General features: G+C 38.0%; 1 long non-coding RNA gene across 1 annotated transcript in view; it reads right to left on the bottom strand.

The window, feature by feature from the left end:
* Positions 1–3,877: 3,877 nt before the first annotated feature.
* LOC135274553 (uncharacterized) overlaps positions 3,878–25,327 on the bottom strand; it is a 202,976-nt gene continuing 181,526 nt past the window's right edge. Inside the window, exon 3 of the long non-coding RNA XR_010342350.1 lies at positions 3,878–3,974. This is a non-coding gene — a long non-coding RNA (uncharacterized LOC135274553). The remainder of the gene's footprint in view (positions 3,975–25,327) is intronic.

The raw sequence follows: 25,327 nt of genomic DNA, 5'->3' as shown, positions 1-25,327 counted from the left end.
TAATAATGATACCTACTTCATAGGGTTGTTTCAAAGATTAAACAAGCTAATATATAAAAAGTGTTTAGGACACTACCGGACATGTAATAAGCGCTCTATAAATATTACATAAAGCAAAGAAATTGTAATAATAACACTCTCTTAGCTATTAAACCTACTGTCACTAGGTCTTTAAGGATAATTGATAGATTTCAACATCGACCCTGTTTTCTGGGTCAATTCTCGGCCATGCCTACACATATGGAACTTCTATCAATGCACTTGGACATCTCTGTGCCTTTGTATATGCTGTTCCCTGGCATGAATATCATATTCTGTCTCTTACATCTAGGAATTCCTCTTCAACCACCAAGACTCAACTCATTATTGAAGTCCCTCTTTAAATTCCTGGATCTGTGTTATCTGAATGGTAACTGCTATGCACCTGTTATTACTGAGCACTTGAAGTGTGGCTAATCCAGACTAAGGTGCACCGGCAGTACAAAATGCATCCCAGACAAAAAGCTTTAGCTCAAAAACAATAAAAGAACATAATCTAGTTCATTAATAATATTTATATGAACTACATGTTGAAAGGATATTTTGGATATATTAGATTAAATAAAAGTATTATGAAATATATTCACCAACTTCTTTTCCTTTTGATTTCACTACTAGAAAATTTTAAATTACGTATGTAATTCACACTGTAATTCTATTGAACAGTGCTGGCCTGGACAAATCACCTTCTTCCCATCTGTGTGCTCCCACAGAACTGAATGGACCTATTTCTAGACATCAGATACTATATCATAATGTAATTTTCTTTTACTTTGATATTCTTCCACCAGATTACTATCCCTTCAGGGACAGGGTCTGTATTTCATTCATTATTAGATTTCTGACATATCACTGATGTCCTGACCCATAGTGAGTGCTCAATACATATTTGTTGAATAAGATCGATAACATATTGTATATGTTTCATTAAAAATTAGCAAACAAGTTAAATTCATAAAGATGATGTGTCTGGAAAAGCAGAACGACCGTATGTTATCAGTGATGCTGTATGCAAAATAACGACCATATGTTATCAGTGATGCTGTATGCACAATAACAGCCCTTCAAGTATACATACAGACTGAAGTTAGGATAGAATTCCTTGAAGCCTATGGAACCAATAAAGTATTACTGTCCCAAAATAACTGGTTCACATGAACAGAAAGCAGAGAAAAGAGGTACACTCTTGGGCATTCAGCACTAAACCAGCAAGAAATCTCTGGGAACAGTTGGCAACCACCGAATTCTACCACCACCTCTCATTTCTCTCTCAAGAGATATAAAAAACATTATTGATTTGTAGACTCTTAGAATAGCATTTGATCCTTTGTTTAAGATAAACAATCTGTGTTCTTTTAATCTTTTCTAAAGCATCCTATTTCTCAAACCTTGTGATCACTATCAATGTAATTTAATTTTACAAGCTTTCTCATATCTAGGAGACACCATGCTAAGTCCTGTGGAGGACATACAACAAAGACAGGTGTCTAGCTTCAACAAGTTAATAATACATAATGTGAAATGGACAGAAAACCCAACGTTAGCCCAAAGTAGATAAAAGACTGATAGTTTCGTGGTGTGAATTAACAACGATAAGCATGTGAGAGAGAAAAGAAGGCAGAGGAAAGAATGGAACAAAGACCTGATCCCCTATAATTTGACTCCTAAGACAAAAATAAACTCTGAAGAGAATATCTTTAGTAAAGGCTTACCTCGGTTTATTATGCCTCAATTTATTGTGCTTTGCACAGATTCTGTTTTCTTACAAATTGAAGCTTTGTGTCACCTCTGTACTAGGCAAATCTATTGGTGCCATTTTTTCCAACACCACGTGCTAATTTCCTGTCTCTGTGTCACACGTTGTCGATTCTTTCGCTGTTTCAGACTTTTTCACTGTGATCATATCTGTTATGGTGATCTGTAATCAGCAATCTTTGATGTTACTAGTACAATTGCTTGGGGGCACCACAAAGTGTGCCCATAAAAGATGATAATTGTTAATCAATAAATGTTAATTTATTAATTGATAAATGTTGCATGTATTCTGACTGCTCCCCTGACCAAACATTTCTCTCTCTCTCTCTCTCTGTCTCTCTCTCTCTTCCCCCTCACCCCACTTCCAGGCTTCCCTATTCCCTGAAACACAACAATAATGAAATTAGGCCAATTAATAATCCTACAAAGGCTTTAAGTGTTCAAGTGCAAGGAAGAGTTACATGTCTCTCACTTTAAATTAAAACTATAAATGATTAAACTTAGCGAGGAAGGCATGACAAAAGCTGATAGGCAGAAAGCTAGGCCTCTTGTACCAAACCGTCAAATTGTAAAGGGAAAGAAAAAGTTCAGGAAGGACAGTAAACGTGCTACTCCAATGAACACACAAATGTCAAGCAGTAAAACAGCCTTATTGCCGATATAAAGAAAGTTTTAGCGGTCTGGATAAAAGATCAAACCAGCCAAAATATTCCCTTAAGCCAAAACCTGATCATGAGCAAAGCCACTACTTTCTTCAGTGATACAAAGACTGAGAGCGGTATAGGAGCTGCAGAAGAAAAGTTTGAAGCTAGCGGAGGCAGATTCCTTAGGCTCCAGGAAAGAAGCAATCTTCATAAAATAAGAATGCAAGATGAAGTAGTGAGTGCTGATATAGAATCTGCTGAAGGTTTTATCTGGAAGATCTAGCTAATATTATTAATGAAGGTGGCTATACTAACCGACAGACTTTTAATGTAGACAAAAAAGCCTTATACAGTATTAGAAGATGCCATTTAGGACTTAGCTAGAGAGGAGAAGTCAGTGCCTGGCTTCAGGGATTCAAAGAACAGGCTGACTCTTTTGCTAGGGACTAATGCCCCTGTTGACTTTAAGTTGAAGCCAGTGCTAATTTACCATTCCAAAAATCCTATAGTCACTAAGAATTATGCCAAATCTTCTCTGCCTGTACTCTATAAACGAAACAACAAAGCCTGGTTGATAGCATGTCTATCTTCAGCATAGTTTCCCGAACATTTTAAGCACCCCTTTTGAGCCCTACTGGTCAGGAAAAAATATTTCTTTCAAAACATGAATGTTTATTGACAATGCACCTGATCACTTAAGAGTTCTGACGGAGATGTATAAGGACATGTTCTTTTCATGCCTGCTAACACAATATCCATTTTGCAGCCCATAAATCAGGAGTTATTTTGACTTCAAGTTTTGTGATTTAATAAATATATTGTGTAATGCTACAGCTGCCATAGATAGTGATTCCTCTGATGGATCTGGACAAATTGAGTTGAAAAACTCTGGAAAGAATTTACCACTCTAGATGCCATTAAGCATATTTGTAATTCATAAAAGGAGATCCAAATATTGACATTAATACGAGTTTGAAAGAAGTTTATTTCAACCCTCATGGTTGACTTTGAGAGGTTCAAGACTTCAGCGGAGAAAGTAACTGCAGATGTGGTGGAAACAGCAAGAGAACTAGAATTAAAAGTGCATCCTTAAGATATGACTGAATTGCTGCAATCTCCTGATCAAACTTGAATTGATGAGGAGTTGCTTCTTATGAATGAGCAAAGAAAGTGGTTTACTTTACTGAGATAGAATCTACTCATGGTGAAGATGCTGTCAACATTATTGAAATGACAACAAAATACTTAGAGTATTACATAAACTTAGCTGATAAAGCAGCAGCAGGTTTTGAGAGGATTGACTTCGGTTTTGAAAGAATATCTACTGTGGATAAAATGCTATCAAACAGAGATATTTCTCTGTTTCTATGCTAGAGAGAAACATTTTGTAAAAGAATCAAAGCATGCAGCAAACTTCATTGTTACCTTATTTTAAGAAATCGTCACAGTTATTCCAACCTTCAGCAACCACCACACTAATCAGTCAGCAGCTATTAACGTAGAGGCAAGATTTTCCACCAGCAGCGATGATATGTCCTGGGAACCAAAAAATACATGTGACTATCTTTACTGCAATACTCACTTTATTGCAGTGGTCTAGAACCAAGCCAGCAATACCTCTGAGCTAAACCTGTATTTAAAAAATTATTAAAAAACAGAAAAATTTCTGTCTGAGACACCTCCTTCCTCAAATCACTTTTTGGGATCTTCAGAGTATACATTGGTATCTGCTGTGGTGACCTCTCTGCCTTTGCCCATTGCCAGGTATTCTGACTTCCTATGAAAAGGCAGGTCTTTTATTAGAAGTGTTAGAAAACAGAACCATTTACAAGAACCAATTACATGTTTAATTTTCAATAGATATTTGTTAGCTATAGGATATTATATTTTAAAATGGATTCACACTCATAGCCCTCTGCAAACGAGTGTTACCTTAGATAAAATAACAAAATAGTCCTTTTAGTTTCTCTGATTGGATTGCTTGTCAGTTGACAAAATGACAGCTCTTTTAACCTCCTTGATCTCAAATTGAAGGTTTCCACCAACTGCAGTTGCAAAGAAACATATTCAAAACATAGATTGCATGCTAAAGAGGAGTAAGTGGCAGAAAACCTGTTGTGTAAGAGTATTCTTTATGTTATATTGTGCTATTTCAGATGTAAATGTCTTTTTACCTCTTCCTTTATTTTAGCAATATATAAGGGCACTATATTTCTAATTACACAAAGGAGAGGGGTGATTCCTGTAAGAATGCAAGTTTGTGATGGTTTGCCAGTTTTTAAAGAGGAATTATTATAAACTGAATGTTGTGTCTTCTCTAAATTCATATGCTGAAGTCCTAATCTTTAATATGATAGTATTTGAAGGTAGGGCTTTTTGAAAGTAACTAGGTTTAGAGAAGTTCATTAGGATGGGGCTCCCATGACGGGATATGTTTCTGAAAGAAGAAGACAAGATTCTCTCTGTCATGTGAGGACATGAAGAGAAGGCAACTATCTGCGAGCCAGGTAGCAGGATCGGGAACCAAACTTGCCAACACCTTAACAATTATGCTTCTCAACCCCCAGAACTGTGAGAAATTAATGCTGTTGTTCTTTAAGACACCCAGTCCATGATATTTTGTTATAGCAGCCCAAGCAGGCTAATTCAGGGATGTGCAAAACCCCACACTTGTGTTGTTTGTGTAAACTAGGGGAATATGCAGAACAGATCGCCCAGCGGAAGAACCCTAACATTTACTCAACTACATTCCTTTCTCTTACTTGAAGCAGTAAAGATTCCTGAAGCCAGTTGCCTTAGTGACTATATATACTAGATTCCCTTCAATGCAGACTTTAATATTAGACCTAAGAATTTAGTTTACGATTTGTCCTGGAAAAGTCCATGTAAAAGCTATGTACAATGGTTAACATAGCTTCTGCTAAGGATTAGCATATTAAAGGAGATGAAGAGAGGGAGATTGGAGGGCGTCATGGCTCTATACATTACAACAACTCATGCCAAACGTTTTACAAAATCAGGTCCTTTATCTCTTACCTCCAGTCCAGTTTGACTGCACAACAGCTGCCATAACAACGTAGAGACTACCCTTTCACCTTGTTTATACGCACTCACGGTGTGTGCATGCACAGTCACTTACAACATATACACTGGCATTAAGCCAGCCACTGCTGTTTCAAATATGGAATAACTAGAGTACTGCCCCAGAACAGCTTAGAAAGTCTCAGGTTAATAAGGGGAAGAGGGGCTGTAAGGAGAGACATTATAATATAATGTAAATGCCATAAAAAATTACTTCAAGAAATGTCATGGGTACCAGGAGAGGACATGAGGCATGTTACATACACTCTTTGTATTCTAGTGATTGTGAGGACATGATTCCTCTGCTGTACCATGACAGCCTCAAAAATAAGCATCATGCTTTATTCATGTATTAATTCAGTGAAATTATATGTAACATTGATCTGGCTGGGTGCTTGGTATGAGCTAAACTATGTCCCTATAATTTAGGAGCACACAGCCTAATAGAGGTGAGAGACATAAAAGTTGCTCATTTCAGTACACTGATCAAACACAAAACATCCTCAACATAGGAGACAGAATAATGTAGCATTAACACTTATTGAGCATATGAGACAGACACTATTCTATACTTGGTCTTAGTCAAAAGGCCAAGAAGCAATTGAGACAGATACTATTCTAATAGCTTTACCCTGATTCATGTAATGCTCACAACACTTGAGTAGCTATAATTATTAGCCCCATTTTACAAATGAGAACACTGAGGCAGAGAGAATTTGCTTAGTTTACCTAATGTCACAGACTGAATAAAGAGAAGATGTGGGACTTCACTATTTTTTTAATTGGGCTTAAAAACCACACTTTTAACTATTAAATGTACTGCCTGTTGTAGTATATTAGTTAACACGGCCCTTAAATTCCTGTGGCACAGTTTTCCCCATCTATAAAATAATGATCCAAATAGTACCTTTCTAATAGAGATGTTGTAAGGATTAGTTAAAATTATGTATATAATGTCTTTGGAACAGTATCTGACATCTAGAATATGTGGCCAGTAAGTGTTCATTATTAATAATAAATATTTGTTTAATATATGAAGAGTTTATCTCAGGAAATCTTTTAAAGAAATAAATATTATCACCTCATCAGGCCTATTTGCCTAAGGCTGTGGAGCTGAACCAGATACACTTGTAAGTTTTCATCTACTGCAAAGAAGCTTGTTGAATTGGGGAACTTTGGGTGTCACGCAATAACCCAAGCATGAGCACTCAATATGAATGCCCCTGGGCTTTACCCTGTGCGGATTACATCAAGATTAAGTGCCATGTCCCTGCAGCTAGAAAGTATTAGAGGTGCCCCAGCCATTATTTATAGCTTCAGAAAGTTTCCAATGTGATTGTCTATGACAAATATGTCAATTCCAATGCTGTGATTATGCAGGCACCTAGCAGAGAGGGTTACACAGTGTATAATATTAGCACCTCGAAAATCCCTTGGGGACACATTTAGAATAGTGAATTCTGTCATTTTGCAATACTTTTTCCACATCAGCTATGCTTCCTGTGCATGAATTCCAGGTAGTAGCAGATACTTTATTCAGAAACAATGCATATGGACAATAATCCCATTAGTCTTTAAGATAGAGAATGAACATCAAAAATACATTGGAGTCAAAAATTTATTCTTTGAAGAGGCTAAGTGCTCAGGACAGTTTGAACTCAGTTTATTTAATCTTAGAAAAACTAATTACTATGTTCAAATTACCTGTTTCTAATACAAAGAAAAAATCATTCTCTTTCCCATAAACTGTTGCTTCTTTTTTTTGTTTTATCTCACCCTTTTTTTCAATGGATATGTTGAAGTTGTCAGAGACAAAACAGGAGGAAGATTTCCTATAAATGGAACCCACATTAGCATTGGAAATAGCTCCAGCAGCTGCAGAGATTGATAGCCCTGTAACTCCTGTCTGGGCATCAAGATTAAGGCCATAAGATGAAGGGTCTCACACGAATATTTGTTATCAGTAACATTTCACATGGTCTTTGCTGAAACCAAGTGTGCAGCTATAGTATGTATGTTCCAACATCCTATTTACAATAATCTTTACTACTGATCTCAGTGTGAAGAATAATTACTTGATGATCTAAACTGGAAGAAAAATTAAATCCACCTGATCCAGCTCTTTTTAAATTTCTTATTGTAGTAAAGAAAATGTATCTATCAACCATGTACTTCTGAATCTTACTGTAGAGCCAGTAATAAAGCTCACATGTCTCGACTTCTAGCCACTGCTATTTCCAAAATTACACGGCGCCCTTAATTTGTTAAACTAAATTTTCATCTTGGTCATAAAAAGGGAATAATTTAAATGATAATAAAAGATAACTATGACATGTATCAATGTTGCTTTGCAACATGCTAGTTCAATTAATGGAATTGGTACAAACAAATAATAATGCCATGGAAATACTTCAAGAAATTCATAGTCACATACTTAAAACAACAATGTGAATTTTAAAAGACTGACAAAAATGTTACTAAAAAAGATGAAATTGTATAGACTTAAAACTCTTCTATCAAGAATCAGTGGGATATCTGAAACATCACTCATGCCTGCTGTTGAGAGTGACTTTAGTCTTAATCAACTTTGTAGGTAATTAGAATTACTTAAATATCTCTGCTTACCTTTGGAAGTGAGGAGGAGATAATAAGAAACACTTTGACGACATGGCAGGATAGATAGGTAGAAAACAGGGAATCAGAAACCCGTATCTTTGATAGCTATTCTCAGCAGAAAAAAATTTAAAACCAAGTGAAAACCAGACCCCCAAAATCAACCAATGCCACCACTAATAGTACAGCTTTTTCCGCCCCCAAAACGGAAAAGGATTGAGAGAATCTGACCACAATAACTCAAATAAATACAAGACTGAGGCCCTGGAAAATCTTGTTTCATTAATAATGCCAAATATTAAAAAAGAAACCATGAAGCATTTATTCCTTTTGATGTGAATAAATAAATAATCCAGAAAGAAGAGAAAAATAACTTTGTGGATAAAAGTACATATTGCAGCATTATATCAGTTTAATTTGTACATGAGGTATAACAGGTACATTGCAAAAGAAAGGTAAGCATCTAATTCAGTGCATTCTTAAGTATATATACATGTAATCACCACTCAGATCCAGACACAGATTCCCAGCACCGGAACAGGGCCCTCTTATCTTTAATGTCAGTAGCACCAAGACCCCCAGCCACACCTTCTCACCCCCAAGTAACCACTATTCTCACTTCTGTCTGTTGCCATAGATTAGTTTTGTTTCTGAATGTTGTACGTTGAGTAAAATATAATTGTTGCATGATTCTTTTTACTCTATATCATATATGATTTGCAACATCAGTTATGCGTAGTAGAAGTTTTTGTTTTTTGTGTGGAATTCCATTGTATTAATGTACTATGATTCATCTACTATCTGATATACATTTGGGTTGCTTCCAGTTTTTCAATGTCATGTATTAAACTGCTGTGAAACTATCTTGTACATGCCTTTTGATTTACAAATGTAATCATTTCTCTGTAATGTATATCTAAGAGTGAAATTACTGGTTATATATTTAATTTTTATTATTTTTAGTTTACATATAATTGTACATGTTTATGATGTACAGTGTGATATTTTGATACTGTAAAAAATGTATAATGATCCAATAAGGTATTTAGCATGGCTATCATCTCAAATATTTATCATTTCTTTGTATTAGAAACACTCAAAATTTTCTCTTCTAGCTATTTGAAAATACAGAATAAATTATTGTAAACTATAGGCATGCTACATGCTATAGAACACCAGAAATTATTCCTCCTATTTAGCTGTAATTTTGTATCAACTAGACAATACCTCTCTTATCCTTAGTAACCCCTCCCTTCCCAGCCTCTAGTTACCACAATTCTACTCTCTACTCCCAATGCATTTAGCTACCACATATGAGTGAGAATATGCAGTATTTATCTTTCTGTGCCTGGCTTATTTCACTTAACATAATATTCTCCAAGCACATTCATGTTCCCACAAATGACAGAATTTAATTCATTTTAATAACTAAATCATATCTCATTTTGTGTATATACCACTTATTTTTATGCATTCATCAGTTGATGGACACAGGTTAATCTCATATTTTGGTTATTGTGAATAACACTGCCATAAACATAACAGTGCAGATATCTCTTCAACATGCTTACTGCCTTTCCTTTGCATATATACCCAGTAGTGGGATTGCTGAATCATGTGCTCCAGTTTCTTCAATAAATGATGCTGGGAAAACTAGATATCCACATGCAAAAAAATAATAATAATAAAAATAGAGAAAGAAACTGGACCCCTACCTATACCCTCCAAAAAATTAATCAAGATAGACTAAAAATTTAAATGTAAGACCTCAAATTATAAAAATCCTAGAAGAAAACCTAGGTAATATCCTTTCAACATCAACTTCAGCAAAGATTTTATGGCTAAATCCCCAAAAGCAATTGCAACAAAAACAAAAATTGACAATTGGGACTTCTGCACAGCAAAGGAAATTATCAACAGAGTAAACAGGTAACCCACAGAATAGGAGAAAACATTCACAAATGCATCTGATGAAGGTCTAATATCCAGAATCTACAAAGAACTTAAATCAACAAGCAAAAAACAAATAACCCCATTTTAAAAAATGGGCAAAGGACATGAACAGACACTTCTCAAAAGAAGACGATAAACATGAATAAATCCTCAATATCACTAGCCATTAGGGAAATGCAAATCAAAACCACAATGAGATACTGTCTCATACCAGTCAGAATGGCTATGATTAAAAAGTCAAAAAATAACAGATGCTGGCAAAGCTACAAGGAAAAGGGAAAACTTGCACAGTTGGTGGGAATATGAATTAGTTCAGTCGCTGTGGAAAGCAGTTCGGAGATTTCTCAAAGAACTTAAAACAGAGCTACCATTTGACCCAGCAATCTCATTACTGGGTATTTACCCAAAGGAAAATAAATTGTTCTATCAAAAAGTCACATGCTCTCATATGTTTATCTTAGCATTATTCACAATAGCAAAGACATGGAATTAACCCAGGTGTTCATAAATTATGGGCTGGAAAAAGAAACTATGGCACACATACACCACAGAATAGCACACAGACACACACAGAACTAAATCATGTCCTTTGCAGCAACATGGATGCAGCTGGAGGCCATTATCCTAAGTAAATTAATGCTGGAACAGAAAAGCAAACATCACACATTCTCACTTATAAGTAGGAGCTCCATCCTGGGTTCTCACGGACACAATGATGGAAACAACAGACACTGGGGATGACTAGAAGGGTATGAAGGAAGGAAAGGGAGCTGGCTGACGAACTACTCCTTGGGTACTATGCTCACTACCTAGGTGATGACATCATCCGTACTCCACACAGCAGCATCACGCAATATACTCATGTTACAAACCTGCATATGTATACCCCAAATCCAAATGAAAGTTGGAATTAAAATAAATGTCATAAGTCTATAATGATATTTACAAAATGAAACTTAAAAATCAGAAAAAATAACCTAAATTAAGCCTCTCCAGCAACACACATTAACATTTTCAAATAACCAAAAATGACGGAGCAAGAAAAACTGAGTGAGCTGATAAAAGAATATAAAATATACATATCTCAAGAGATATGTGCATCATTAATACGCTTTACAGATGTGTTTTCTATCCTCATTGTATGATTCAAATTCTGGTGGCCATTGGATTGTTAGTGTACTTATACTTTTCATTAAGTATTGCAAAAAAAATGTTGTAGGATTAAAAAAATATTAAAACCTGAAAAATATATTATGAATATTTATTGACTGAGATCAGAATGCATACATAGGAGAAAAGGGTTATTGCAACTGCCTTGGATCTGTTAGTCTACCAAAAATGGATGCACAATCCCAGAGGGAAAAGGGAAAGGGTTCCAGTTGAATTTCTTTATAAACTTGCTAATAACAGGCCTTTTGGTAACAGACTAATAATGTTTGCTAGCAGAAGAATGCCTCTCTGTGTAATGCTCTTAAAAGGATGCCCTTGGTTTAGGATTTCTTATGAGAAAAAAATCTAGAATTTATGAAATTATGAGGCACATACCCCTGGAAAATGTCATGAAAACTGTTTAATGATCTGGAAATAAACTACAGCTCTTTCATCATCTAAATGCTTTCACAGCATAAGATGACATGCATACCTTGGTTAGAAACCTTTTCTGTTATTGTAGTCCATAAAGTGTGTCTCATGAGGAAAGAAGGATCTAGGGAGCCATATGGGATATCCAAGACCTCTCTCTGCTGTGCCTACGCCATTTGGTTGCTTGTATCCTTAACATCGGGTGAGAGCTTAGATTCATATGCGCATTATTTGACAATTGAACCCTTTGTCATAGTTCATAGTGAATGAATCAAAAATTAATCATAACCTTCAGAAAATCCTAGATTTTAAAAAACCTCATTCTAGAATGTTAAGACAAGTTAATTCCTCATACAAAATTATAAATGCATTTCTGACATCTTACTCACTTTAATAATAAAATCTACCTATCTACTATCTGTTTATCTGTCTATATTTATCTATCTACATATATATCTATAATGAAGTTATGAAGACAGTTTTGGCCCATGTCCATAAACAGCAACCTAAAATATTACTTAAGAAGTCAGAGAATACATGTAAATATTGATTGTAAGTGACACGAGATTTTTATTCTAGCTGTCTTTTTGACTCAAGATAATTAACTAGGAGGGATTGATGGATGCAAATTGAAATACGAAAGATAGGGGATGGCATAAAAGTAAAGTAGCCAGTACAATTGTATTTTCCCTCCTAGGGAAGGTTTTGCTGAGTTGCAAAACATTCATTGAATCAATAAACCTGTGTATAGCAGCATCTTCTATGCACGAGCGACTGTGCTTAGTTCTTGGTCAAAAATATAATTAACACAAGTTACTTCTATAAGGGGGATACTATTAATATTATAAACATAACAGAAGGTAGGTAAATTATAACATGATACATCAAATGCTATGAGCAAAACTACCTAGAGGTAATAGATGTATACCTAAGCAGGATGAAATTTAGACTTGGGGTGGGTAAATGAGAAGGTGTGACCAGTGGAGAAGGCCTTTACTTTTTGCATGGCACAAAAATCATATTTAGTGATTGATTTATCATTTCTGATTCAAAAAACCAATTATTTTTCTTGAAAAGATAGCTTATGCCAAAAGGCTGTATTCAGCAGTAACAAAATGTAATAAAGGTACATGCTGGAGCCCACTGCCTGGGAGTTATTCAGCATTGCTTCCCCAAAGAAAGAATAAATAGAATTGAACAAACATCAGCTTGTTATCAAATATAAAAATTATGTTAATACTTTGCTATTTTTGTTTGCTCTAATGAATGTACTACATGGAACTTTTCCATTAGAATTCGTGGGAAGGGAAGAAAATTTAACCTTGGCACAAAAAGAGCCTAATGTTTTTAGAAACTACATAGATATTTTTAAGAATAAAGAAACTAAAAGCAACCTGGTAAAACATGCATGACCACAGTTGATGAACACTGACAATCCTGACTGTTTCTCCTCCAAGCCCTTTATTTAATGATGTAACTCTTCTAAGAATTCCTAATTTGGCTGGCATGTATATATAAAGTGAATCCAGGTGCCTCTGATCTTCAAGGCTCCTGTATCTTTCATACGTTTAAAAAAATAATGTTCTGCATCCTCTCTGATCTACTGCAATCTATTTCCTGAATCTCTGTATTCAGTTATAAATAGCTTCAAATGGAAGTCATACCTGTTTCCACTATTAAAAAAAATACCTGTTGCTTTATTCAATGATGAAAAATGAGTGGGATTCAGTGAAAAACAAAAATCTTGATCTCTAACTACAGTTGATTACTTGAAGAACTGTCTGGTTGGCTAGCTTATTTAAAAAGTGAAGAGGTACTAGGAATTTAAGAGTGTGTTTGAACTACTAGATGCCATTATTTAGCTTTTTTTTCTTCAGTGTTAGTTGTTAACTCCTCAAAATAGAAAGGATTCATTAAAGAGAAAAAGAAATCTATTGACTTTCTATTTGTGGCAGACATTGTACTACATACATTACATATACTATCTCATTTAATCCTTTAAAAACTTATAGAGAAGCCTAAAATCTGAGAAGTTAGCTACATTCTATAGCTAGAGAGTGTTAGAGCTGAGATTTAAATTTAGTCCCAAATCAACCCTCAGATGAGCAATAGCTGTCTCCTCGAAGGTTGCTATTAGTCAGACAGGAAACCAATTGAGGAATATAAATATATTCACACAAACACATTTATTATGCTGGGAAAGGGGAAAGAGAGACAGATAATGTTAAGGTTATTGGTAAAGTAACACTCTTTCTGCATCATCATATACGTACACATGTGTATGTGTGCATGTAAGTGATGGCAGTGGTGACCCATCTGCAGTGGCTGCTGCCATGATGCTGGCTACATCTGGGGAGGTGCAGCCAGGGTTGTGCACTCCATGGAGGCTGCAGGAGCCAGGAATGGGCAGAAGCCCCACACCCTTCTGAGTTGGCAGAGTGGGACCTACCAACCCCAGGTGCAGCTGCAGCTTCCCAGTCACTGCTATGGACCTGAGTATCCCTGTGCTCTTGGGGACAGGGAGTAGGCAGGAGCCTTACCCTCCCACATACAGCTGCCCATGCTGCAGCTGCAGACCCAGGCATCACTGCACTCTCAGGGGCCAGGAAAGGCCCTCCTTCCCCAACAGGCATTGATGTGCCTGCTTCTGCTGCCTGGCCTCTCCCTGATCCTGGTGCTTGCTCCAATCTCAGAGCAAAATTGAGGCTGAGCCTGGGTGCTGTTGCAACCTAGCCAGGTGTGTGCATGCTCAACACAGTGCTAACTCTGGACTGTTAGTGCTGATCAGCATGGGAGGGAGGCCCAGGGGATGTTGAAGGCAGTTCACAGATGACCTGCAGGTGCCCCTTAGCACGAACAGCCTGGGTGTTGTGGATGAGGGCAGGAGGCAGACAGGCTCCAATGTAGAAAGGGGCAGGTCCTTGGCGAGGCCCCACCTTAAAGTCAGGGGTGGCCTGAGGCCTGGGGGCTGGGCTCTCAGTTCCATGGACCAGAATGAGAACTTACGAAGCCTTTTCCAGGTCTGCCCATGGCCACCCAGGAACCAATCAGCATGTACTTCCTCCCCTCTGAAGCCCATAAAACCCCCAGACTCAGTCAGACTCAGAGAGATGACAAGATGACCTGCCTGCAGAGAGGAGCTACTCACCCCAAGGTCTCCTCTCTGTAGAGAGCTGAGCAGATAGATGTCAGGACCACTAGCTGTGGAGAGGAGCTACTGACAGAGAGGGCCACTATGGGTCTCCTTTCTGCTGAGAGCTGAGCACTCATTGGGACAATCTGCCTGCAGAGAGTAGTGATCCACTGCAGGTCTCCTCTGATCTGTTCTGTCACTCACTAAAGCTTCTCTTCAACTTCCTCACCCTCCACTTGTCTGCATACCTCATTCCACCTGGACACTTGTAAAGAACTCAGGACCAGCTGAATCATAGGACTGAAAGAGCTGTAACACAAACAGGGCTGAAATATGACCATTGCTCACCATTTTGCAGGTGACAAGAAGAGAAGAGAGAAGGAAAGAAGACCTGTGGCCTTTCGGGGAACCCATACCTAGGAGCTCCCCAAGCCAGAGCTGTGACACACACTTTGGGGTTCTGTGGTTCCTACTATCTCCAAGCTTCCAGGTGCCACTGCATTTCCTGGTGCCAGCTATGGAAGCTGCTTGCAGTAACACCTGGTCCAGCTATAGCCTTGCAGGGAGCTGGCACCTGTGCCAATGCCTGGAGCTGCCCACCCTGTTGCAGCCAGTATGCCTGGCTGTGCACAGTGGCCAGACACCATACTTGCTCACTCACACACCCCTCACCACTCTACTTGCCCTTGGCAAGCAGGAATCCAGGCCAGTAACATGAGCTGAGCGTAGCCTGCCTAGCCAAGTGGGAAGAAAGAGTCCAGTGGGCCCCAGGAAAAGTCAGGCAAAGGCACACTGACCACAGAGTACTTTGGCTGGAAAAGCAACACCCAAAGCACATATGTATATATGCACACACACACACACACACACACAGGCTTACCGAATATATCTTTTAAATACATTCTAAATTCCACCCAATGTAAACATACTTTTGGAAAAGGGCTTCAATACGTTTTGATAATTATGACAATGCTAAGACATTCTCAAAGGAAAATAAAAGTACTTTCTGTCAAGTAATTGTAAATAATCTCAGATATTTAAATTTAGCTACTATTTAAAATATTCGAGGTGTGAGTTTTCTGTGTAACTTTTTCCCTAACATATATTGTCCATGAAACTTGAGAGTGTGGTATTCAATACTTAAATATTACAGTTCTTACAAATTAGTAAACCAGATAGCATGAGTGAATTAAAAAGTAATTATCTCAAAGACAATGGTCAGAGTGTGATATTTTGAAACTAAGCATAGAAAGACATAAATAATCAATCTCTTTTTCTAGTTACCCAAATCACCTCAAGATAAATGATGCTGCATAATTAAATAGAGGAAGGTTTATTTTGCTCAGATCCATGGGGAGCAGTAAATCTTTAACACTTACTAAAATTGTATTAATTAGGTATCCACAAAAGGCACTGGTGTTATTAAAAATGGTTGTAGGGCTTTAAAAAATAATACGATTATTCGGGTGAATTTAAAGTATATTTTAGCCAAGTATCAAAGAAAAAAAGAAAATGGTGCTTCCTTTTTCACTCTTATCAAAATAAAACAGGCAAATAAAGATATGATCAGTATTCAGTAGAACCGACAAGAGGATGAAGCCAAATGAGCATGTGCTAGTGCGACATGGCATGAAGAGGTTTAAAATGTAGCAAGAAGCACAATTTCACCACCGAGATACATGGAACGAGATCAGGGCAATCGTATGTTTGTCAGCATTTGGGTCTTGCAGAGACTTGCTCTAAGTCCTTTCTCCTTTTCGAACCTCCCTTTCCTCTTTGGTTAAAAAAAATCAGAATACAATATAATACAACAAAGTAATTGCAATGATCACATAAAATAATGAACGTGAAACACTTTGCAAACTATACAATGCTATGAAAAATAACATTTTATTTCTTTGTAGAGTAAAATTTATTCAGAATGAATAAGAAGCGTATAGCAGTGTGAACAGAAGAGAGGTCAGAGGTTTGAATAATCCGTTTAACACAATCTGCAAATTTAAGGGAATTTCAGCCTATCTCACTGATCGGATTCACTCATGCTCACCCTCTCCAGCATGACACAGACGATTTGTGAGTCCCTGTCCTATTTTCTCTTACTCATCATTAAATGGGCCGGGCCACTCTGGAAAATGAAAAGAGAGGCAGATGGGAAAGCCGTTTTGAAGCCGTCACGTCTGGTTTTAAGACTATCCAGGCCCTGCTTCATTCTAAGAAATGGAAGCCAGGGTTTCTTAATCTTCCACACCCCGAAATAAACAGTCTGCTGTAGACAGAATTACACTCAGTGGCCTTTGTTTAGCATGACTTCGTGGCTCCTTGTTCCAAGGCACTAACTTAACAGGCAAGTCCCTCTCCTAGAACAATGACATTGATTCTGAAGTGCGAGAGTGGCATGTTGTCCTTGGCCGTGGATGGCACACTTCAAGGAGCTTTGATGTCTTCACCTCCAATCAATCTCTAACTTACGTCTCATACTGATTAGCATCATTGCCTTTGCCTTTCTCTCCACACCCAAATAAATGATTAACAGTGACCTCAACATAACAAAGGACAAGCAGCAAGTCACTTACTAAAGAAATACAGCCAAGTAGGAGAGGAATTTAGAGAAGGCCATGCTGGTCTAACATACTGTTTATATCCCTACTATGTGCTATGCATACAATTGTTGTTTAAGGTCTTTTCTTTTAACTATTACAACAGTCCTTTATATATAATTATTCTAAAGCTTTCATATAAAGCGAATTAAAATCAGAAAGCCTAATTTGCTCAAGCAATTATTGTTGGAATCAGAGATTGTTCTAGTGATAGGCCAAATCCATGGCCTATATTCCTATCACTAGAACAATACTTCTTAGACTTTGTAAGGGTTTTGTGTTCATATTTGTTTTTGTTTGATTGTGATTGTGTTACCAACAGGGAAACACTTTTATCAAACAAAATCTCACAGAGAAACTCAGTGTGAAATAGACATTAATTTAGTTAATCTAGTTGAGAAGGGGGTCAAAAAGAGGGGGCCTTCGCTGGTAGCCCCTCAACATCCCTGTGGTGGCCCCTCTGATACTTTTTTCTAAAGCTTTGCCTCTCTTCATAACTCAAAAAGTATATTCACCCCACCAAGGTAATGTGTGCCGTTTTTCTGAAAATTGCTTTTGGTAAGTGTTAAAGAAATTGTAGCAGATAGCACTGAATGAGACTTCTGAAAGGCAGAGGACAGCCACAGAGAGGAGACCAAAATGGGGCCCCAAATGTAATTGGCCTATTTCACAATTCAACTCATGACTAGTCCTGGCTGTAATATATTCAATATCATTTAGCCTATGGATTGTGAATGCAAATTTATTTTTATCAGCATTCTCTCAGATTACCAATCATATATTTTCCTAGTCACACCTTAAAGAGATGTCTGATTTATAATCGCTTTACTTGTCTTCAAGGATGAAAAATGGATTTTAAAGTCACCATGAATGAGTTAAAGACCATTTTAACTAATGTGCCTTTAATTAAACAAATAAATTTTCTTCACAAGATCCTAATTTTTTTACCACCCCCTCTAGGAGAAAGAGCAGCATCAATTGTTTCAGCTCATTAGGTTTTAAAGTTTTAACTGACTGAAAAGTTGGGTTTCTGAATTGATATTACAACTCATTCACAATGGGAAATTAATAACTCATAAATAAAACTTCTCTTAAGAAGCAAATAAAATTAAACATTTTCCTAAGATAAGCATTTGTTAAAAATTGAGCTTATTTTAATGTCTGTCTTCTGCCCCAGGTGGCACACCCTAACAATTGACCACAGCAGCTGCAACGGCTCAGAGTAACCTGAGAATCAAAGTGCACACAACTGTAACTTCACCTTCTCACTCACCATTTTCTTCTTGCTAGCCAAGGGCTGAGGCCTTTTAAATTATCGTTGATTTTAATTCATATGCAAAAACACACGCTCAGCAAATGTAACCTAGGAGTTGACAAAATTGAGTGAGAAAAAGTTTCTTTTAAAAAAAAAATTAGTGGATAATAGCTATAAAAAGAAATCTATGAAATGTGGACCAAGTCAAGTTTCTTTTTCTGTAGCTGGATTCAGAACATACACTGCATAGAAATGTAATGATAAACCATATTTAATGTTGGGGTCCCAGGAACAATTTGAAGGATGACATTGGTCTTCCTTGGGCATAAGGTTGAGACGCTGCAAAGTATTACCTATTCTTCGAACATCAAGAAAACAACAGTAGAAATGCTCATCTCTAATCTGCCAAACAAATGCATTACAACGAGAATTCTCTGCTTTTTATCGTAAACTTTAAAGTATATAAGTACCATCAAAGGGTGCTAATTTAAAGTGCAGGATCCCAAGCCCAACATCTAAAGTGTCTATCTCAATGGGCCAGATATAGAGTTTCAACAAGTCTATTTCTCTTAACTGATTCTGAAACAAGTAGTCTGATGACCATGAAGAAAGAGACCTTGTGTTTTCTGTGTTTTTTTTTTTTTTCCTGAATATACTTTGTAGAGGATTGGAAAATATAAGATGAAAAAAATACTGAGAAGAAAGCATAACCACCCATAGTCATACCACTCCAACACAGCTACTGTTTAATCAGCACAATAACTTCTAGATATGTATGTAACGGTCCACAGGTTTTTTCATTATGTATATTTATATATACATAATATATTCTGTTATATATATATTTTGTAATTTTACAGGTATAATTTATTATAATAGATCAAAAAGTTTTCTCTAGTCATTAAAAACTGCCTAAGTATAAAATTAGGTGTTATTAAAAATTTTTCTCAAGATTCAGAGTACATGGTTCCATGGTCATCTAATGCACAGTGTGGCTAATAAAAAGTCTAATGATTGATTTCTGGTTGCTTTATACGTGACTTTTGAAACAATCTCTGAAAACATAACAGATGTTATTTATATGCTTGATAATCTGAAATTGCATCCACCTGTGTAGGATAAAGAAAAATAAACCTAAAAAATTGGAGAGTTTAAACAAATGGAATTCTGTTAAACGTATATTCTGTATTTTCCTTTATTCATTTAACAATGGACCTTAGACTTTTTACCAAATTAATATTTTAAGATCTCATATTGAATTGCCAAGTAGCATTCAGTTTATGAATATACCATAACCTAAGCCCTCCCAAAATGATGGACATTTAAACATTCCAAATTTTGCCCAATTAAAATCAGCGCTGCAGTAAACACGTTTGGACATAACTACTGGAACCATGTTCAGGTATATCTATAACATGGATTCCCAAGCATAAAATTTGCTGTTAAAGAATTTTTTTAATATTGTTAGGCTGCTATTGCAAATACTGAGGTAAGATTTGTGCGTAAGAAACTTGGTGGGGGATACACTAGCTATTAATGTCTATGAGTGAGTGAAAGGAAACGATGAATTTGCAGTAAAGGCTTCAGCCAAACCCAACAACGGGGTTGGGAACTGAGATATCCTTTAAAGGCATTCTGCAGCAGGGCAAGTGGGCTTAGCTTTTTGTAGTTTTAGATCAACCAATTTGGCTGCTCCAAGAAAAGAGCATCGTCTAGGTCAGTGTAACTCCCTCCGATTCCCAGAGGCATTCAGCTGAAAGACGTTAGCTGACAACTCTGAGCAGCTGAGGTAACCAGTGCTTCCTACTTGAGGGAGTAGGGGTTTGGCCAGTGAACCAAAACATTTACCATCTACCACTTTGTGTTCATTATGTCCACCTGTCTTATAGAAATTCTGATGGCAACTCCTAACCTCATGCTCCTCTTTTATTCAGGAAAATTGATGAGATAGAGAAAAATTAGTGGCATGAACTATCGTCCCTCAAGGCCACAGATAATTTTCCGTATCTCACTCTTCTACTTTATTCTACATACGCCTCACTTCTGATGATAACTTTTGCTGGCCAAGGTGACTTGCCTGGTAGAAAGACCCAGACCTTCTTCCAGGGAGGCCCTAGTCCTCTAAATAAAAAAATAATAATAATACAATAAAATAAAAGTATTTTTCTTCTACACTTCTAACTAAAACCTCTAAACTTCTAGCCAAGAACTATGGGGATGGCAAGCACATACTTCATGAATGGGTCACAGGAAATAATGGTAAATGGAGTATTCTTTTATCTACCCCTTTGTTTCTGGACTTATTTTTAAATTCTACCTCTTGGAGGCACAGTACTATACTACTCATTGATTTGGAGTATACACTGCATCCTGAAAAATGGCACCCATGTTCCTAGGGCATTACATCCCAACTAGTATTTGGCTACACTTTCACCAGAACTCACGACTAGTGGTTTCTGAGTGGTATAGCATGTGACTAAAGCAGTGAACTCCATTTTTTAATGTATTTATTCCCTCATCTCCTTATCAGACTACCCTGATAAACTGTGACTCTGCCTACAGGGGAGGTAAGATCACAGGTTATAAATCCTTATCATTCCACAAGATTTCAAATAGTAGTTCTGGCTACAGTCCTACAGGCAGATAAAGATAAACTGTGACTCTGCCTACAGGGGAGGTAAGATCACAGGTTATAAATCCTTATCATTCCACAAGATTTCAAATAGTAGTTCTGGCTACAGTCCTACAGGCAGATAAAGTAAACTCACACTCAAAGTCTAAGTCAATTTTAGAAAAAGATGAATATCTGCCCCTAAAAGGATGGAAAGCATTCCATAACAACATGAAACCAAGTGGCTGGTTGGTATTTTAGATTAATGATGCCATATGGTGTCCTCAGCGTTGGTCTTTGTTAAAATGTAAACCAAGGATTGAACAGCCATGGTCAGTGAGAGCCCGTATCTTTAGGCATGTACAAAGGCTTCATCCCTGACCCAGTGTCTATTGAATCCACTTACCCATTGTGCCAACACTGGAGTGGTCAATGGCATGTTGGCTGACATCACGTGACTGAATCATGTACTTTCAGAGCGCCTTTCACGGGAACTTGATCTGAAGAACAGTAACACACAACACAAATATCTTCATGCTTTATGCCCTCTTTAGTAGGTCAGTCTTCATGCTTCTTTGCCAGACCTCCTTGGCCCACGTCCTCTAATCTTTTTATAATTCTTCTATACCACTGACCAGCCAAATAAGTCATTTATTATTTTCTATATGCTATTTCATATTCTTACCTAAGGCTGTTTCTCTTTCTACATCAATCGATCGACCAAGTGCAACTGAAGAGTTCAGCCCCAGTTCAAAATTTCATGTGTGATTTTTTAGGCTCTATTAAAGACTACCTGGCAGACCTCATGGAGGGAAAGCTGCCCTTCCCACAAAAGATTTGGTGCACAGCCAGTGCACTGGAGTCTCTGGAAGGAGTTGCAGTGATTCAGGCCCACTCTAGTCAGCCATGATCATATATGCTTGTCTTCATTCTTAGCTTAGGCACCTCTATTCAGAGGTCTGATGTGAAATATTTTTCAGACACCTCTTCTTTACGAAGGGTACTTAAAGACACTTTTCTCCACTTCAACTCAATTCTTTTAGACTTGTGCCTTCAAGGAAAAAGAGTGTAGAACACTTAGGGATCACTTCATCCAGCAAACAGAAAAGACCTGAGAGAATGTGTTAGTTTGCCTTGATGTTGAAACAAGTATCTTATTAAGCTTAGTGAAGAAGATTGGTTTCTTACAGGAACATCACTACAAACCCCCTTCTTCAGACTACCCTGATAAACTGTGACTCTGCCTACAGGGGAGGTGCAAGGTGTTGAGTGAATGACACAGTGCAAATACCTGAAACCCTCTTCTTCCTCATCTGGGTACTAAGTAAGCTCTGGCACACCTGACCCACCTGTGATAAACTTTTTGCCACTCATAAACATACTTGGGCCTCCCTGACAGAGCCAGCCCTAAAAAACACCCTTATACCTACAAGGAAGTCATGGGAACAGTATGTGATGAGATCATTAATAGACATAGATTTCTAGGTTTATTCATGCCTCTCCTGATGGTTATTGAGGCCACTGTTTGAGGTCGGGTTCATTGTTTAACAACACAATCTGACTCTTAATTGACACATTTCCTGGCATGCAAAAAGTGGCTGCTGCCAAGAAATCAAAGACTGACTAGACAAAGAGCAGCTGGAGAGTGGCAAACAGGCATCCTCTGCTGGACCATCCTGGCAAAGGCCTTCCAGAAAAGATCACTGAATACGGTCTCTCAATGATGGGGTCTCAAGAAGAAGATTGATGGGCTCCCTGCCAAGGAACTTGTGGCCAGGTTTAGGCCATGAGAGGCCCAACAGACAACCTCTCGGGGGTTCTAGTGGTGTCAGTCCCTGTGACTGGCATTGGCACTGTTCCTTCTGAGCCTCCTGGTGGGCCTGAAGATGAGCTGAGTGATCCATGCAGCCTCTGCCAGGTCTTTCAGTATTCAATAATAAACAAGACTAAAAGTTAGACAGAGGTCCCTCTGTGTTCAAAGGAACAAGAAGCCCTACTTCACGGTCATAGTCCAATGGAGAGGTGAGGGGATCTAGTACTTCTTGGGCCTTTTGGAGATAAGTACACAAGTAACTTACGATTCCCACAGCCCTTGGCACCAAGATAAGGAGAAACAGATCATGCTCTCTGGAATTGGGTGTGAGGCTACCATCACTAGCACCCTCCCTTAACCGGGCCTGACTATGGATGGGTCACTTCAGGTTTCTACAAATCTCCACTGTATGGCCCCACCACTGAATGTGTAGTTGGTATAGATGTATTACATATGTGCACCCTACTCACCTTCGCCCACAGCCCTGGCAAGAATTGATGCAGTTAGGGCCGTCTTAGCGGGACATGTGGAAGACTGTTAATTTGCTCCACTGCTGACAACTGGTGCTGTTACTCTCCCCAAAACTAACCACTATTGGACAAACTTAAGGAAAATGAAATTCTCTATGAGATGATTTCTCTATTCTATAGCCTTATCTGGCATGTGCACAGTTTGGGTGCCTAGAAACTCACCTTTGAGTACTGGAGGCTCAATGCTGTCATGTCACTCTCAGAAATGATGGAACCAGATGTTGTGACTGTCACAGGAGCTATTGCTCAAGATAAGGGAACTTGGTGTGCATCAATTAATATTACAAACGTTTTTACAGCATCTCCTTCAAATCAGATTATCAGGATCAATTTGTCTTTATGTGGAATGGATTCAAATGTACTGTAACGTCCTTCCTTAAAGCTATCCAAATTATCTGGCTATCAGTCATCAACAGATAGGTCATAACCCAGAAAAATGTCACTCCTAGAGAAAATACTAGCCTTTCACTATGTTGATGACATCTCGTGGTCGCACAGACAAGGCCATCACCCGACAAAAACTGGATGCCCTCTTGACCCACAAGTGACAATATGGCCAGTCCATTACTAAAAAGTAGGGATCTAGCAACTAAGTAAAATTCCTGGGCATGATCCAGGAAGGTGTACAATTCTAGAGAAGACATTTATCAAGCATTTGACTCTCTTTACATGCACAAATAGAAAGAGAAGCCCTAACCAACAAGATTCCCTTAGAAGGATCTTCCTACAGTCCACTCAAGTTACTCCCCCAACCCACCCAGGCCTCACCAATTCATATTTGCTGTTTGAGTAACAGGTTTTATCAACCTTTCAGTTTGACAACTGAAACCTATGGCAGAAGAATAGAGGTTAGAGGTATCTATTGGGCCTTTGGACTCATAGGCTCCCCAAGTCAGCTTAAAGGCATGCACGCTTTAAAAGATTATTATTGGCCTGTCATTGTGCCTTGGTGGTTACTGAGTGCATGGCCCATGGTCATGAAGTAGTCTTGTAACTAGAGATCCCAGTCATATCTTGGTTCTGAACACAGCCCTCAAATTGCCAGGTGGAGGAAGCTAAGAAATTCTCTCTAGAGAAATAGAATTGGTACATAGAGAAGTGGGTAAAATCTGGCCAGATGAGTTTCAACACCATAAAAAAGCTTCAGGAATGCTCCTCTACCCCTAGGCATATGTTCCAAGAGCCACTGCCTCCACTGGCCCAGAGGAAACACAGATATAGAAACCTCCTGGACCATCGATAGGCCTGGGTCACTAAAAGCTCTTCCCAGTTAACTTATACAAGGATGGAAAAGGGTACAGCTGCCATCTCAGCTAAGAGAGACCTGCCCTTCGCTGAGCACAGAAAAGGATGCTCGGCACAATGAACAGAACTTCATATAGTGTGGATGGCTATCCAGGCCACCCCAGCTGATGAGATACGCTACATTTGCACTGACTCACAGGCTGTGGCCAATGTCCTGGCCATTTGGTTAGGCCACTGGCAAGTCCAACTGCCATATAAACAAGCTTCCCTATGTGGTTGAGGCATTTAAAAAACAAATTGCTCCATTCCTAATAAGGTTTTCTTGTAAAGGTTGATGATCACCAGAAAGGTCCTTGGACTGACAAAGAGGAATATAACCAAAGCGCAGACCATGTTTGTCAGCTAAACTCAGAGGCTGAACTGTGTTCTAATCCAGAACAAGCAGATGCTCAGTCTACTCCCTTCTGGATCCATGAC

The sequence above is a fragment of the Aotus nancymaae genome, unplaced genomic scaffold (assembly GCF_030222135.1).
Source record: "Aotus nancymaae isolate 86718 unplaced genomic scaffold, 86718_ANA_hifiasm-v0.15.2.pri h1tg000012l, whole genome shotgun sequence".
Classification (NCBI taxonomy): Eukaryota; Metazoa; Chordata; class Mammalia; order Primates; family Aotidae; genus Aotus; species Aotus nancymaae.
Note: the sequence above shows the minus strand (reverse complement) of the source record. Positions and strands in the feature narration are given on the sequence as shown.